We start from the raw sequence: 16,331 nt of genomic DNA on the forward strand, positions 1-16,331 counted from the left end.
GAAAAGAAAAATACAACAGTGGAAGCAAACAAAAGGGCAGAAAAGAGAAATGCGAGAAGAGATCAAAGTAGGTAGGCTGAAGTGAAGTAAATAAAGGAAAAGAATGTCTAGGCCAGTGTAGGGCAAAGTGTACAAGTGTGAAGAAGAACCAAGGAGGACCTGAAAAGTGACAGACCAAAGGGAGATGAAGGAACAGTCAAAAGGAGAAGGAACAGTCAAAAGGAGAAGGAACAGTCAAAAGGAGAAGGAACAGTCAAAAAGAGAAGGAACAGTCAAAAGGAGAAGGAACAGTCAAAAGGAGAAGGAACAGTCAAGAGGAGAGGGAACAGTCCAAAGGAGAAGGAACAGTCAAAAGGAAAAGGAACAGTCAAAAGGAGAAGGAACAGTCAAGAGGAGAGGAAACAGTCAAAAGGAGAAGGAACAGTCAAAAGGAGAAGGAACAGTCAAAAGGAGAGGGAACAGTCAAAAGAAGAAGGAACAGTCAAAAGGAGAAGGAACAATCAAAAGAAGAAGAAAGTAAAAAAGAGAAGGAACAGTCAAAAGGAGAAGGAACAGTCAAAAGAAGAAGGAACAATCAAAAGGAGAAGGAACAGTCAAAAGGAGAAGGAACAGTCAAAAGGAGAGGGAACAGTCAAAAGGAGAAGGAACAGTCAAAAGGAGAAGAAACATTCAAAAGGAGAGGGAACAGTCAAAAGGAGAAGGGACAGTCAAAAGGAGAAGGAACAGTCAAAAGGAGAGGGAACAGTCAAAAGAAGAAGGAACAGTCAAAAGGAGAAGGAACAGTCAAAAGAAGAAGGAAGTCAAAAAGAGAAGGAACAGTCAAAAGGAGAAGGAACAGTCAAAAGGAGAAGGAACAGTCAAAAGAAGAAGGAAGTCAAAAAGAGAAGGAACAGTCAAAAGGAGAAGGAACAATTAAAAGAAGAAGGAACTGTCAAAAAGAGAACGAACCGTCAAAACGAGAAGGAACAGTCAAAAGGAGAAGGAACAGTCAAAAAGAGAAGGAACAGTCAAAAGGAGAAGGAACAGTCAAAAGGAGAAGGAACCTTCAAAAAGAGAAGGAACAGTCAAAAGGAGAAGGAACAGTCAATAGGAGAAGGAACAGTCAAAGGGAGAGGAAACGGTCAAAAGGAGAAGGAACAGTCAAAAGGAGAAGGATAAAGGAGAAGGAACAGTCAAAAGGAGAAGGAATCTTCAAAAGGAGAGGGAACAGTCAAAAGGAGAAGGAATAGTCAAAAGAAGAAGGAACAGTCAAAAAGAGAAGGAACCATCAAAAGGGGAAGGAACAAGTGAAGAGAAGAAGGAACAGTCAAAAGGAGAAGGAACAGTCAAAAGGAGAAGGAACAAGTGAAGAGAAGAAGGAACAGTCAAAAGTAGAAGGAACAGTCAAAAGGAGAAGGAACAGTCAAAAGGAGAAGGAACCATCAAAAGCAGAAGGAACAGTCAAAAGGAGAAGGAACGTCTAAAGGAGAAGGAACAGTCAAAAGGAGAAGGAACAGTCAAAAGAAGAAGGAACAGTCAAAAGGAGAAGGAACAGTCAAAAGAAGAAGGAAGTCAAAAAGAGAAGGAACAGTCAAAAGGAGAAGGAACAGTGAAAAGGAGAAGAAACCGTCAAAAGGAGAAGGAACCGTCAAAAGCAAAAGGAACAGTCAAAAGGAGAGGGAACAGTCAAAAGGAGAAGAAACAGTCTAAAGGAGAAGGAACAGTCAAAAGGAGAAAGAACAGTCAAAAGGAGAAGGAACAGTCAAAAGGAGAAGGAACAGTCAAAAGGAGAAGGAACAGTCAAAAGGAGAGGGAACAGTAAAAAAGAGAAGGAACAGTCAAAAGGAGAAGGAACAGTCAAAAGGAAAAGGAACAGTCATAAGGAGAGGGAACAGTCAAAAGGAGAAGGAACAGTCAAAAGGAGAAGGAACAGTCAAAAGGAGAAGGAACCGTCAAAAGCAGAAGGAACAGTCAAAAGGAGAAGGAACCGTCAAAAGGAGAAGGGACCATCAAAAGGAGAAAGAACAGTCAAAAGGAGAAGGAACAACTCAAGAGAAGAAGCAACAGTCAGAAGAAGAAGGAACAGTCAAAGAGAGAAATAACAGTCAAAAGGAGAAGGATCACTCAAAAGGAGAAGGAACAGTCAAAAAGAGAAGGAACAGTCAAAAGGAGAAAGAATAGTCAAAAGGAGAAGGAACAGTCAAAAGGAGAAGGAACAGTCAAAAAGAGAAGGAACAGTCAAAAGGAGAAAGAACAGTCAAAAGGAGAAGGAACAGTCAAAAGGAGAAGGAACAGTCAAAAGGAGAAGGAACAGTCAAAAGGAGAAGGAACAGTCAAAAGGAGAAGGAACAGTCAAAAGGAGAAGGAACAGTAAAAAGGAGAAGGAACAGTCAAAAGGAGAAGGAACAGTCAAAAGGAGTAGGAACAGAGAAGGAACAGTCAAAAGGAGAAGGAACAGTCAAAGAGAGAAGAAACAGTCAAAAGGAGAGGGAACAGTCAAAAGAGAAGGAACAGTCAAAAAGAGAAGGAACAGTCAAAAGGAGAAGGAACAGTCAAAAAGAGAAGGAACAGTCAAAAGAAGAAGGAAGTCAAAAAGAGAAGGAACAGTGAAAAGGAGAAGGAACAGTCAAAAGAAGGAACAGTCAAAAGGAGAAGGAACAGTCAAAAGGAGAAGGAACAGTCAAAAAGAGAAGGAACAGTCAAAAGGAGAAGGAACAGTCAAAAGGAGAAGGAACCGTCAGAAGGAGAAGGAACAGTCAAAAGGAGAAGGAACAGTCAAAAGGAGAAGGAACCGTCAAAAGGAGAGGGAACAGTCAAAAGGAGAAAGAACAGTCAAAGGGAGAAGGAACAGTCAAAAGGAGAAGGAACAGTCAAAAGGAGAGGGAACAGTCAAAAGGAGAACGAACAGTCAAAAGGAGAACGAACAGTCAAAAGGAGAGGGAAAAGTCAAAAGGAGAAGGAATAGTCAAAAGGAGAAGGAACAGTCAAAAGGAGAAGGAACAGTCAAAAGGAGAAGGAACAGTCAAAAGGAGAAGGAACAGTCAAAAGGAGAGGGAACAGTCAAAAGGAGAAGGAACAGTCAAAAGGAGAAGGAACAGTCAAAAGGAGAAGGAACAGTCAAAAGGAGAAGGAACAGTCAAAAGGAGAAGGAACAGTCAAAAGGAGAAGGAACAGTCAAAAGAAGAAGGAACAGTCAAAAGGTGTTGAAGTTAGTGAAGAAGTTATTTAAGTTTCCGATAAAAGTATAGTTTCTTTAATTACTCCTCCACATATTTTTATAAATCCAGCAGTTTAAGCTGAAATTACTGAGGCAAGTAAGGACTTTGAAGCAGGTAGACTGCACTATTTTGTTTCTGAGTGGCAGAAATTTACACAAGACCCATTTGTTTTGGACATTGTTCAGCATTGCCACCTTAATATCAGTGTAGAGGACATAGAACATCTTTACTTTAAAGAGGTTGAATAACCATTTAATAAGGAACAGCAACAATGCATTTCTAAGGAAATTAGCAAGCTCTTGCAACTCAAGGTCATTCAGGTTACTCAAAGGACTGACGATCAAATTATTTCCCCCATATTCTTAAGGAAGAAGCCAAATGGTGAATACAGACTTGTGCTTAATTTGAAAGAGTTAAACTTACACATCCCATACAAACATTTCAAAATGGAGAATTTTGAGCAGGCAATCAAACTTATTCATGCGGGTGACTATTTGGCTTCAGTGGACCTTAGGCATGCTTATTACTCAGTGAAGGTTGCAGAGGAACAACAAAATTTCTTTGTTTCACCTGGCACGGTACTGTTTACAAATTTACATGTTTGCCAAATGGAATTTCAGAGGGGCCAAGACTGTTCACCAAATTAATGAAACCTGTCTTTGCTACCTTAAGAAAGAAGGGTTACAGGATCACCAGTTTTATTGATGACACGCTTATCATTCACAGTACAAGGTCAGGTTGTCTTGAAAGCATAAATGATACAATCACTTTGTTGAGGAGTTTGGGGTTCTACATTAATGAAGAGAAATCTGTCCTGATTCCTACGAAGTGCATAGAGTACTTGGGTAATGTTATTGACACGGAGAGTATGAAAATTTACTTGCCTGAACGCAGGCTGGATAAAGTAACACAAGGTTGTAAGGCCCTTCTGAGCAAGGAACGACACACCATCAGAGGGGTAGCTAGAGTGATAGGCATGCTTGTAGCTGCCACCCCAGCAGTGGAACTCGGTAAGCTTCATTACAGGAAATTAGAAGCAGCAAAGATTGCTGCCTTAAAGGAAGAGAAAGGTGACTTTAACAGGAAAATGACTATCACTAATGACATGAGAGAAGATTTGAATTGGTGGATAAATAACGTTTCAATTCAGGACAGACAAATTTTCAGAACAGGACCAGATATTGAATTGTACACGGATGCATCTCGCTCAGGCTGGGGTGGTCACCTAGACCAACAGACAGTGAGTGGTAATTGGTCAAGGGAGGAAAAACATTTACACATAAATGCTCTCGAGCTCAAAGCCATTCTCCTGACACTGCAAACATTCACACTTGAACTCAGAGACAGGCACATAAAGGTTTTCTGTGACAACACCACTGCCATATCGTATGTCAACGAAATGGGGGGCTCTAAATCACAAACTTGCAACAACATATCTATTGAAATTTGGGACTGGTGTGTGGGAAACAACTCGTGGATCATATGTTCGCACATACCAGGCAAAGACAACGTTATTGCAGACATAGCTTCTCGTAAAATTAATGACAGACACGAATGGAAACTGGGTGAAAACATCTTCAGGGAGTTATCTCAAGTGTTTGGTACTCCTTCCATTGATCTGTTTGCCTCTAGAATTAATAAGCAAGTAAGCACGTTCTGTTCGTGGAAACCAGACCCAGAGGCAAAATATTTTGATGCGTTCTCATTTAAATGGACACAGTTTCAACTTTGTTACATCTTTCCTCCGTTTTCATTAATTACTAGGTGCCTGCAAAAGCTAAAAGCAGAGGTAGCGAAAGGGTGGATGGTGGTGCCACTATGGACTTCGCAGCCTTGGATGGGCTCTCTCCTCCAGTTGCTGGTCGATCACCCTCGTCTGATCATGGGGAAGGATGTGCTGACGCACCCATCTACGGCAGAACCTCACCCGCTATTGAAACACACGAGTCTCATGGCGTGCCTTCTATCAGGGAATCCCTACGAGAACAGGGCGTATCTGCAGAGGGCGCAGAAATCATTATGGCATCCTGGAAACCTGGCACAGAGAAGCAGTACAGGCCACACATCAGAAGGTGGGCCCAGTTTTGTCATAGATGGGATATCGATCCCGTTAATCCCACTGCACCAGAAATAATAAACTTTTTAACGGAAACATTCCACCGGAACGTGGGCTATGACAGTATCAACACAGCAAGAGGTGCTCTATCTTCATTGGGCATTGTAGTCAATGGCTGTAGGGCAGGGGTCCACCCTCTGGTGATCCGCTTTATGAGAGGGGTGTTCAATTTGAGACCAACCAAACCCAGGTACACAGAAACTTGGGATGTTAAGCCCGTTTTGCAGAAACTGAGAACGATGTACCCACTGAAAAACCTGTCACTTAAAGAAGTCACATTAAAACTCGTGATGTTGATGGCACTGACACAAGCTGCCAGAGTACAGACGTTACACTTGCTGGTATTAAATGGCATTACTATAGGAGATGACTTCATTTCTGTGCCTTTGGGGGGAATTCTTAAGCAGGGTAGGCCTAGCTACAACATTCGTAGAATTAAGTTTCAGGCTTATCCAAAGGACGCCAGTTTATGCGTGTGAAACCTTGAAATGCTACATTAAAGCCACACAAGAACACCGACAAATCACTCAACTCAATGACATTAAATTATTCATAAGTTTCATCAAACCACATAAAGCAGTGTCTAAAGACACTATTGCACGTTGGCTTAGAACTATGCTTAATATGTCTGGGGTAAACACCAACACTTTCACAGCAGGTAGTGTGAGGCCAGCCGCAGCATCAAAAGCCAAAGCTATGGCTGTACCAATTGAATGCATAATGGCAAAAGCAGGATGGTCAAGGGAAACCACCTTTGCAACTTATTATGACAAGCACATTGTCACAGGGACAGATGCATTTCAGGAGGCAGTGTTGGAATAAGTACATCAGCGGACAGCAGCTTGGATGCCCATGTTTGACTCTAATGCAGCTGCTTTTGTGGGCCTCAAAGTTAGGTTAAGATTATGTTTACATGTTACATGCAAATCTTTATGTACATACATTAATAAATATGTTATGTTTACACAAGGTACTGGTGAGCCCGGGTTACAGAGACTACTGGGAGTCATAAGTGACAGCGGATTAATATTTTTAAGGTTTTATTTGGGGATGATGGATTACTACAAATTGTTCCAATTGCATAGTCCTCAACAGGTCAAGTTGTCATTTTGTTATATGTACATGCTCATACATGTATTTGCAAGGTCAATATGATGTTATCTGTTTCCAATAAGGTTATTATTACCCAAAATTCACGATACACATAAGGTACGACACCCACATGGCTTCAAAGCCTCATGTGGAGGATTCCTCCAGCCGAACGGCGATTTGATGAAGTAAAATTAGAAAAGTACGAGACTTACCTTAGGTCTGTTGAGGTTTACTTATATTTTTGCTAAGAAAATCGCCTCGGCTGGTTGGAAGCCTTCACATGCCCTCCTCTCCCACCCTTCGCTACTAATTACACTACTAATTACGCTACTAATCACACGACCAGATACCCTTTATTTCATGTGGGCGTTCGTACATGTCAAAGTCTGATCTGGCGTGAAGCTTTCTCATGTGAAGGCTTCCAACCAGCCGAGGCGATTTGCTTCGCAAAATTATAAGTACACCTCAACTGACCTAAGGTAAGTCTCGTGTACTTTTCTAAGTTTCCGATAAAAGTATAGTTTCTTTAATTACTCCTCCACATATTTTTATAAATCCAGCAGTTTAAGCTGAAATTACTGAATCCATTATTTTCCTTTATTATAATTAATTTCATTTAGTTTCTGTAAATCAAGTTTTGTATTCTTAGTTGAACTGAGATAGGTATATTTGCCTTTCTCGGGTTTTGTCTGTACAAGTTCCTGTCATTGAAAATAAACACGTCTTAGCAAGAAGAGCGAGACCAAGCCGCCACCAGCCCATTCTCTACCCTCCGTTCACCTCCAGATCTTAGCCACGGTGTTGATAATTCCAACATTTGGTGCCCAGACCCGGGAAGTGGAGCCTTCAAGACTTTCCTGTGAGTAATCGTGGCTAAGATAACCTGTCAGAATGGGGGAAGGGAAGGAAGAGGTAACAAAGAAAAGGGCGGCTGCTCGAGGCTGGGTTACCAGACAGTCCACAGCCTTAAAGGACTTACTAGACAAACCCAGCATCAGTGAATTTGAGTTGAGAAGTGCCATAGAGACCTTTGACCGTAGATTAAGCACTTTAGATGAGAGACAGGCTGAACTTGAACTTATAGTAGACGACGGTGACCTAGATCAGTGCATAGATGAAGCAGACAGCTACAGACGTGCCAGTCAAGAGAATTGGCTACGTGCAAATGAGAAGTTACAAGAACTAATGAAGGCCAGTCAGATTGAATTAGGTTCTGTTGGGAGTACTTCTACAACTGGCAAGTCACCTGAAGTGAAGTTACCCAAGCTTGAACTGCCAAAGTTTAAAGGAGATGTTACAGAATGGCAGTCCTTCTGGGATCAGTTTAGCTCTCACATAGATGACACAGAGATTCCAGTTATAAGCAAGTTTACTTATCTGGTGTCTTTGTTAGAAGGAGAAGCTAAATCAGTAGTTCAAGGTCTCTCACATACTAGTGCTAATTACAGTATTGCTTGTGATCTACTGAAGGAGAGATATAACAGGCCTGAGAGAATTATATTTGCCCATGTACAGTCCCTTTTGAGTGGCCATGTCCCTGGGAAGGCCAAGGGACCCAAGTATGTGACTCAACTTTGGAGTCTCAGAGATGAGATACTAACACACATCAGAAGTTTAGAGGCCCTAGGTGTGTCAGGCAAGCAGTGTGAAATCTTCCTAACTCCCATCATCCTGTCCCGTCTGCCCAATGAGATTCGTCTGGAGTGGGCTCGCAAGGGTGCTGGACATGAGAGTGACCTCGACTGGCTTCTGACGTTTCTACGACAAGAAATTGAGAGCATCGAGAAGTCAGAGGCCTTCAAGGACGTCACTGCGGGTAAGAGGGAGAGTCTGTCTTCCCCTGAAGAGAAGAAGAATTGGCAGGCGCGGGAGCCTAAAGGAAAGGTATCATCCGCGGCTGCATTACACACATATTCGGAAGGTGAGAAGCTCCTTTGCGGGTTTTGCAACAAGAAACATGCTTCCGAGAGATGCTTTGAGACCCAGAGACTTAGTGGAAAAGAACGCGTTGAAAGAATTAAGACTGCTGGAATGTGTTTCAAATGCTTAGGCAAAGGACACATTGCTAGAGGGTGCTTAGCCAAGTGTCAGAAATGTAGAGGCTATCACCACCATCTCATTTGTGGTGTCAAGATAGATACTAGTAAAAGTGAACCCGTAAGAAGTGAGTCAGTAAAGGCAACTCAAGAACTAGCTGCTGATAATAGTAATGGAGAAACAAGTAAGAGTCAGGCTACTAATTTTGCTGGAATTTCCTTGTCTAATATATCAGTTAACAAGGAGACATATACTATACTGCAAACCGCTCAGGTGAGAGTTGCAGGAGCAAATGGTGTTCTTCATAGGGCCAAATAGTTGTTTGATAGTGGCTCCAGTAGGACATATGTCAGCAGTAAACTTGTTAAGAAATGCAAACCCACATGGAACTCCAGCAAACCCATTTCTTATTCAGTATTTGGAGGTAATAATTCCTCTAATATAAAGCAGTGCAACCTGTTTGATCTGAAGGTTCTTGATTGCAGTGATGCACCACACAAGTTAACAGCTGTAGAGATTCCAGTGATATGCCAACCCTTAGTGACAACCACTGTGCCTGTAGGTATACTATGCAAATTTCCTGTGCCTCTTGCAGATGACTATCAGAGTGATTCCTATATGGATATAGATATACTAGTAGGTTAGGATGCTTACTGGAAATACATAATGTCTAATGAGTCTGTGCAAGTGGGAGGCGTAGTGGCCCAAAGATCATTGTTTGGCTGGGTATTGTCAGGGGCTTGGAATGCTGACACTAGTTCTAAGGTACCAGTAACCTCTCCACAGATGTTATGTATTTCTAAAGTGTCTGATTATGATGTGAGCAAGTTTTGGGACTTAGAGACTATAGGGATACAGTCCAAGGAATCCGATCATAAGTTTGAGTCAGATGCTGCCTTGCAAGAGTTTTCACAGAATGTTTCAAATGCTAAAGGCAGATATAAAGTGTCATTACCTTGGAAAAGTGACTCCTTGAAAAGTGCCCCACTCAACAATGAGAAACTTGCTATGAAGAGACTAGATAAGTTACATGCCAAACTAGATAAAGATGTTGAGTTGAAAACTGCATATTACAAGGTTTTTGAGGACTATGTGCAAGAAGGTATTGTTGAGGAAATCCCTAGTAATGAGATAGTCTGTGAGAATCCTACCTTTTATATTCCTCACCGCCGTGTGGTTAAATAAGCTAGTAACAGAACTAAGGTGAGACCTGTCTTTGATGCTTCAGCCAGTGGGTATAATGGAATTTCACTGAATGATTGTCTCTTGAAGGGTCCTTCACTCAACCCAGATTTAGTAGAAGTGATGATCAGGTTTAGAAGATGGCCTATTGCTCTTACTGCTGATGTTACCAAGGCCTTTCTACAGTCGTGTGTGAAAAGACGAGACAGAGATGTACACCGTTTCTTGTTGAGAGATGAGGATGAGATTAAGTACATGAGATTCCTGCGGGTTCCCTTTGGAAACACTGCCAGCCCATTTCTATTGAATGCCACAATAAAAGATCATTTAGAGAAGTATCCAAGTACTGAAGTAATACAAGAACTGAAAGAGGATATGTATGTAGATAACTGGCTGAGTGGTGCTGACAGTGTGGAGGAAGCTGCCTGCAAATTGAGAGAGGCTAGTGAGGTTTTGGCACATGCTGGCATGCCTCTGACTAAGTGGGTTTCAAACAGTAAATTAGTAACTTCCATATTTCAGGATAAAGTTGATCAAGTACATGGAGAAGAAGGTACTAAAGTGTTAGGCCTACAGTAGTGTAACACTTCTGATGAGTTTTCTTTTGAAGGATTAGAATTGAACACCCAGACTGAGTTGACATATACCAAAAGAAGCATGCTGAGCTTGATTGCCAAGATCTTTGACCCTCTAGGTTTTATCAATCCCTTTGTGATGTTTGGCAAAATACTTTTTCAAGATATTTGGAGGCTGGGTCTTCAGTGGGATGATAAATTGCCTCAGGATGTGAAGCATAAATTTGAAAGATGGGTCCTGAGTGCAGCATCTCTCAGGGATTGGAAGATGGACAGATGTTATTTTCCTTTTCTTAAATGGAATAGCCTTACTGATGTAGAGCTTCATGCCTTTGGAGATGCTTCAGAGAAAGGTTACGGTGCCTGTGTATATCCGTACCTGCTTACCAGATGGTGCCTACAGGGTTGCATTAGTCACTTCAAAGTCTAGAGTGGCACCTATTAAGACCATAACTCTGCCCAGATTGGAGCTGATGGGGGCTTTATTGTGTGCTAGATTAGTAAGCTTTGTGAAGCATGCCCTTCATCCAAACATGAATGCCAAGGTATTTTGCTGGACTGATTCACTGATAACTCTAGCTTGGATCAAGGGTGACCCTGTGAAGTGGAAAATGTTTATTGCAAACAGAGTCACAGAAATTCAAAGCTTTACTCCACCAAGTTCTTGGCATCACTGCCCTGGACATGAGAATCCAGCTGATTTAGTTTCTAGAGGTGTCTTAGGTGATCAGATTGTATCAAGTAAATTGTGGATGTGTGGACCATCTTGGCTAGCTGAACCTCTTAGTATCAGTATAAAGGAAACCGAATCAATTTGTACAAATGAGGAGTACAAGACTACTGAGGCTCTAGCATGTGTAACTGTAGACCCTACTCCACCTGTGTTTGAATTTGAGAGGTGGGGTGACTTTAGTAAAGCTCAACGTGTTGTTGCTTGGGTGTTGAGGTATACACATAATTGTATAACACCTGATAATAAGATTTCTGGTCCACTTTCAGCCAAGGAGTTGGATGATGCTAAGGTAAAGATGTTTTATCATGTACAGAGAGATATGTTTCCTCATGAGATTAAGGCTCTGCTAAGTGACAAGCCTCTTCCTAAGGGGTCAAAGTTGATTAATCTAGATCCCTTTCTAGATGATAAAGGTTTATTGAGAATCAGAGGTAGACTGGAAAATGCTGAATTGAGCTTTGACTGTAAACATCCAATAATAATTCCAAAATGTCACCTAGCAAAGCTACTGGTCAAGTTTCACCATCTTTTTCTCAAACATGCAGTTGTATCTACCATTGTATCTACCTTGAGAGAAAGTTTCTGGATTATAGGAATTAGAAGAATTGCTAAGACTGTGATCAAGGAATGTGTAAGATGCCAGAGACATGACTCCAGAGCTTGTAGCCAGCCAGTAGCCCCACTACCAGAACTGAGAGTTAAAGCTGCTCCACCATTTACAGAGACTGGCCTGGATTTTGCTGGCCCTCTGTTTTGCTCTGATTTCCCTTCTAAGAAATTTTACATTTTACTGTTCACCTGTGCTGTTGTCAGAGCTATACATTTAGAGCTCACTGACTCTATGAGTGTTGAGGATTGCATGCTTGCCCTACGCAGATTCATTGCACGGAGAGGGCTACCTTCAGTGATGTACTCAGATAATGCCAAAACTTTTGTTGCTTGCAGTGGGCAAATACAGAAGGTTTATGGTCACATATCTCCCCACTGGAAGTTTATAGTCCCCCGTTCTCCATGGTGGGGAGGATGGTGGGAACGTCTGATAAGATCTGTCAAGTCTGCCATGAGGAAAACTTTAAGTGTTAAGTATATTTCCAGAAGTGAACTAGAGACTGTACTACATGAAATAGAAGCATGTGTAAACTCAAGACCTCTCACTTGTGTTGGGGATGAACCTAATAGTTCTCTGCCTTTATCTCCCTCACATTTCCTCATTGGCAAAAATGCTAGTACTCACTCTGAGTTGGACCCCAAACCTTCTTGTATTTCCCCTCAAGATCTGAGGAATAGAGAACATTTGAGAAACCAGACTTTAGACAAATTTTGGAAGAGGTGGAGCTCAGATTATATTTCCAATTTGCCCCCAGTTGTTAAGGGTTTCACTTCAAAATGCAGTATTAAAAAATGTGACTTAGTCCTGGTGAAGGAGGACAACATTCCAAGGCTACAATGGCCCCTGGGTTTGGTTGTGGATATTGTTGTGCTGGAAGCTTCCCCCGGCGACCATAGGCCTCTAGAAGGTTCCGGGAGGAACGAGCAGGGGGGCGGGGAACAAGGAGTTGTCCATACCAGTGGGGCGCGGCCAGGCGCCAGGCGGGAAGTGTTGCCAACTCGCATATATTTTTGCTACATGTTCTTGTATGATCTAAAATATACTGTAACATTCTAGACTGTACTGTTCTGGATATATATAGGAGAAGAGGGCGAGAGAGGCCCAGTCCCAGTCGTAGTAAGCTAGTGGTAAGTGAAGAGTCAGAGTGAAGTGTACTACTAAGGAAGAATATTAAACTACAGAAGCTGTGCAAAGTGTTTACATATCTCCCTCCCACGGAGTCTCCTGACGGCGACACGGAACCCAAGTAACACGTCCGGCATAACAATATTTTCCCTGGTCAGGATGGTGTTCTCAGAAGTGTAAATGTGAAGACTTCCAGAGGAGTACTAAATAGGGCAGTTCAGAAGTTACATAACTTGGAAGTATCTAGCCATCAGTATACTGATGTTAATGAGACTCTCCAAGATTTACCTGAAGTTGATGCAGCTGTCCAGGCCCAGAGTCCTCAGATTCTAGTCCACTTCCTGAGACAGCTGCTGAAACTCGTACTCGCACTGGTAGGTCTGTTAAAGTTCCTAGAAAACTTGACTTGTAACTTCAGTTGAAGTTCAAGTTGACGGACTAGTTTCTGAGGCTGTGAATTGTATTTCGTAAGTGATATGTGAATAATTTAAGGTTGATGCTTTATACTCAGGAATACAGTTGTCATATGTAATAGGAGTGCTAGACTCCTATGGTGGGGAGTATGTTGAAGTTAGTGAAGAAGTTATTTAAGTTTCCGATAAAAGTATAGTTTCTTTAATTACTCCTCCACATATTTTTATAAATCCAGCAGTTTAAGCTGAAATTACTGAATCCATTATTTTCCTTTATTGTAATTAATTTCATTTAGTTTCTGTAAATCAAGTTTTGTATTCTTAGTTGAACTGAGATAGGTATATTTGCCTTTCTCGGGTTTTGTCTGTACAAGTTCCTGTCATTGAAAATAAACACGTCTTAGCAAGAAGAGCGAGACCAAGCCGACACCAGCCCATTCTCTACCCTCCGTTCACCTCCAGATCTTAGCCAGGGTGTTGATAATTCCAACAAAAGGAGAAGGAACCGTCAAAAGGAGAAGGAACAAGTGAAACAAGAAGAACAGTCAAAAGGAGAAGGAACAAGTGAAGAGAAGAAGGAACCGTCAAAAGGAGAAGGAACAAGTGAGGACAAGAAGGAACAGTCAAAAGGAGAAGGAACAAGTGAAGAGAAGAAGGAACCGTCAAAAGGAGAAGGAACAAGTGAAGACAAGAAAGAACAGTCAAAAGGAGAAGGAACAAGTGAAGAGAAGAAGGAACAGTCAAAAGGCGAAGGAACAGTCAAAAGGAGAAGGAACAGTCAAAAGGAGAAGGAACAGTCAAAAGGAGAAGGAACCATCAAAAGCAGAAGGAACAGTCAAAAGGAGAAGGAACGTCAAAAGGAGAAGGAACAGTCAAAAGGAGAAGGAACAGTCAAAACAAGAAGGAACAGTCAAAAGGAGAAGGAACAGTCAAAAGAAGAAGGAAGTCAAAAAGAGAAGGAGCAGTCAAAAGGAGAAGGAACAGTCAAAAGGAGAAGAAACCGTCAAAAGGAGAAGGAACCGTCAAAAGGAGAAGGAACAGTCAAAAGGAGAAGGAACAGTCAAAAGGAAAAGGAACAGTCAAAAGGAGAAGGAACAGTCAAAAGAAGAAGGAACAGTCAAAAGGAGAAGGAGCAGTCAAAAGAAGAAGGAACAGTTAAAAGGAGAAGGAACAGTCAAAAGGAGAAGGAACAGTCAAAAGGAGAAAGAACAGTCAAAAGGAGAGGGAACAGTCAAAAGGAGAGGGAACAGTCAAAAGGAGAAGGAACAGTCAAAAGGAGAAAGAACAGTCAAAAGAAGAATGAACAGTCAAACGGAGAAGGAACAGTAAAAAAGAAGAAGGAACAGTCAAAAGGAGAAGGAACAGTGAAAAGGAGAAGGAACAGTCAAAAGAAGAAGGAATTGTCAAAAGGAGAGGGAACAGTCAAAAGAAGAAGGAACAGTCAAAAGAAGAAGGAACAGTCAAAAGGAGAAGGAACAGTCAAAAGAAGGAAGTCAAAAAGAGAAGGAACATTCAAAAGGAGAAGGAACAGTCAAAAGGAGAAGGAACAGTCGTAAGAAGAAGGAAGTCAAAAAGAGAAGGAACAGTCAAAAGGAGAAAAATTGTCAAAAGGAGAAGGAACAGTCAAAAGAAGAAGGAACTGTCAAAAAGAGAAGGAACCGTCAAAAGGAGAAGGAACAGTCAAAAGGAGAAGGAACAGTCAAAAGAAGAAGGAACAGTCAAAAGAAGAAGGAACCGTCAAAAAGAGAAGGAACAGTCAAAAGGAGAGGGAACAGTCAAAAGGAGAAGGAACAGTCAAAAGAAGAAGGAACCGTCAAAAAGAGAAGGAACAGTCAAAAGAAGAAGGAACAGTAAAGAGAAGAAGGAAGTAAAAAAGAGAAGGAACAGTCAAAAAGAGAAGGAACAGTCAAAAGGAGAAGGAACAGTCAAAAGAAGAAGGAACCGTCAAAAAGACAAGGAACAGTCAAAAGAAGAAGGAACAGTCAAAAGGAGAAGGAACAGTCAAAAGAAGGAGGAACAGTCAAAAGGAGAAGGAACAGTCAAAAGGAGAAGGAACAGTCAAAAGGAGAAGGAACAGTCAAAAGAAGAAGGAACAGTCAAAAGGTGTTGAAGTTAGTGAAGAAGTTATTTAAGTTTCCGATAAAAGTATAGTTTCTTTAATTACTCCTCCACATATTTTTATAAATCCAGCAGTTTAAGCTGAAATTACTGAATCCATTATTTTCCTTTATTATAATTAATTTCATTTAGTTTCTGTAAATCAAGTTTTGTATTCTTAGTTGAACTGAGATAGGTATATTTGCCTTTCTCGGGTTTTGTCTGTACAAGTTCCTGTCTTTGAAAATAAACACGTCTTAGAAGGAACAGTCAAAAGAAGAAGGAAGTAAAAAAGAGAAGGAACAATCAAAAGGAGAGGGAACAGTCAAAAGGAAAAGGAACAGTCAAAAGGAGAAGGAACAGTCAAAAGGAAAAGGAACAGTTAAAAGGAAAAGGAACAGTCAAAAAAAGAAGGAACAGTCAAAAGAAGGAACCGTCAAAAGTAGAGGAAACAGTCAAAAGGAGAAGGAATAGTCAAAAAGAGAAGGAACAGTCGAAAGGAAAAGGAACCGTCAAAAGGAGAGAAAACAGTCAAAAAGAGAAGGAACAGTCAAAAGGAGAAGGAGCAGTCAAAAAGAGAAGCAACAGTCAAAAGGAGAAGGAACAGTCAAAAGGAGAGGGAACAGTCAAAAGGAGAAGGAACAGTCAAAAGGAGAAGGAACATTCAAAAGGAGAAGGAACCGTCAAAAGGAGAGGAAACAGTCAAAAGGAGAAGGAACAGTCAAAAGGAGAAGGAACAATCAAAAGAAGAAGAAATAGTCAAAAGGAGAAGGAACAGTGGAGAAGGAAGAGTCAAAAGGAGAGGGAACAGTCAAAAGAAGATGGAACAGTCAAAAGAAGAAGGAACAGTCAAAAGGAGAAGGAAGAGTCAAAAGGAGAAGGAACAGTCAAAAGAAGAAGGAATTCAAAAAGAGAAGGAACAGTCAAAAGGAGAAGGAACAGTCAAGAGAAGAAGGAAGTCAAAAAGAGAAGGAACAGTCAAAAGGAGAAGGAACAGTCAAAAGGAGAAGGAACAGTCAAAAGAAGAAGGAACAGTCAAAAGAGGAAGGAACCATCAAAAAGAGAAGGAACCGTCAAAAGGAGAAGGAAAAGTCAAAAGGAGAATGAATAGTCAAAAGGTGAAGGAACAGTCAAAAGGAGAAGGAACAGTCATA

General features: G+C 41.3%; 3 protein-coding genes across 14 annotated transcripts in view; all 3 read left to right on the forward strand.

Moving 5' to 3' along the window:
- The window catches only part of LOC126999292 (gastrula zinc finger protein XlCGF46.1-like), a 118,879-nt gene that overhangs the window by 89,363 nt on the left and 13,185 nt on the right, over nucleotides 1-16,331 (forward strand). The gene's annotated exons all lie outside the window — the stretch shown is intronic.
- LOC126999291 (uncharacterized) overlaps nucleotides 1-16,331 on the forward strand; it is an 87,853-nt gene that overhangs the window by 60,390 nt on the left and 11,132 nt on the right. The gene's annotated exons all lie outside the window — the stretch shown is intronic.
- Nucleotides 1-16,331, forward strand: part of LOC126999290 (gastrula zinc finger protein XlCGF57.1-like) — an 86,777-nt gene that overhangs the window by 56,402 nt on the left and 14,044 nt on the right. The gene's annotated exons all lie outside the window — the stretch shown is intronic.

The sequence above is a fragment of the Eriocheir sinensis genome, chromosome 16 (assembly GCF_024679095.1).
Source record: "Eriocheir sinensis breed Jianghai 21 chromosome 16, ASM2467909v1, whole genome shotgun sequence".
NCBI lineage: Eukaryota > Metazoa > Arthropoda > Malacostraca > Decapoda > Varunidae > Eriocheir > Eriocheir sinensis.